This window comes from Echinops telfairi, unplaced genomic scaffold (genome assembly GCF_000313985.2).
Source record: "Echinops telfairi isolate 266 unplaced genomic scaffold, ASM31398v2 ScPeMD7_4;HRSCAF=17, whole genome shotgun sequence".
Taxonomy (NCBI): Eukaryota; Metazoa; Chordata; class Mammalia; order Afrosoricida; family Tenrecidae; genus Echinops; species Echinops telfairi.
The window spans coordinates 5,368,329-5,369,645 of NW_022103900.1; the positions used below are offsets into that span (position 1 = coordinate 5,368,329).

At 41.5% G+C, this 1,317-nt stretch overlaps 1 protein-coding gene across 1 annotated transcript in view; it reads left to right on the forward strand.

Moving 5' to 3' along the window:
• ABCB11 (ATP binding cassette subfamily B member 11) overlaps positions 1–1,317 on the forward strand; it is a 116,092-nt gene that overhangs the window by 41,185 nt on the left and 73,590 nt on the right. The gene's annotated exons all lie outside the window — the stretch shown is intronic.

The window sequence follows — 1,317 nt, forward strand, 5'->3', positions numbered from 1 at the left end:
AATTGTCGTTGGTCTTCCTTATGCATCATTCCACTTCCACAAGCACAGGAGGCAATGGAATGAACTACGACTTGGGCCCGGCACATTTCAGTCCCCAAGTGGCATCCTAGCTCGTCCTCAACACTTCAGAGGCCCGGTGCTGCAGATTTTCCCAGAGCCATGTGTGTTTGATTTCTTGACTGCCGCTTCCATAAACACTATGGATCCAAGCATATGAAATCCTTGAGAATGCCTATCTTTTCTCCATGTATTCTAATGATGTCCATGGGACTGGTTGATCTGGGTTTTCTCTACCTTGAGTTGCATCCATATCAAAAGCTGCAGTCCTTGCATAGAGAGGCAGCCAACAATAAAAAAAGGGAAGTTTGAGTCCCTTCTGCCGAGAATTTTTAATCAAACTCATTATCTGTACTTGGATTTATTTTGTTTTATCACTCCCCAGTATCAAACAGCATTCCGTAGACTAGAAATTCATCATGTTTTAGTAATGTGAATATTACCTATTTTGTTAATAATCAAAACTACATTTATTACAACTACACCAACTATTCTGTCAAACTCTATTAGTAGCATCATAAGCATTATCTTTAATCCTCACAACAATCTCATCAAGGATATATTCACCCCATTTACCATAAGAAATTGAGGTCAGAAAATTGAAGGAATGCGAAACTTGGGAGGCACTACAGGACTATTGAGTGGCAAAGAAGGATTCAAGTTCATCTGAGCCTGACTCCAAATCCCCACCGAATTTATTCATTTCCTAGGTCCGTGATCACAAAATATCACAAACACGGTGGCTTTAAAGAACAGAAGCATATCGTCTCATAGTTCTGGAGGCTTAGCAGACCAATAGGAAAGCCCTTTCTTGCCTCTCTTGGGTTGTAGCTACATATTTATATTGCTGTCCTTCCTCTGCGCATCACCATGCATCTGTTCTCACTTACAAGGACACCACTCTACTGATCCCTGAAGTAAAATTCAGTGGTAGCAGCTTCAAAGACCCTATTTCCAAAAAGGGTGGGCCCACAGATACCAAGTATTATGACTTGAAAATATATGTTTGGGGCACACTATTCAATCAATTATAGCCACTGTGGTCCAATATGCCTATTGCGTCCCGTGGTGTCCCAGGTGCAAAGATTCCCCCTCAAAGAGGCACAACAACAACACACACACATCTAGACAAGTAACAAGAACATAAAATATACCTAACCAGCACACCAATGGGCTCCATTCCATCTGTTTAGCTTCAGAGAGGTTACTCAATCTAATTTCAGCAGAATCTCCATCACTGTTTTGGCTCCCCAGGGTATC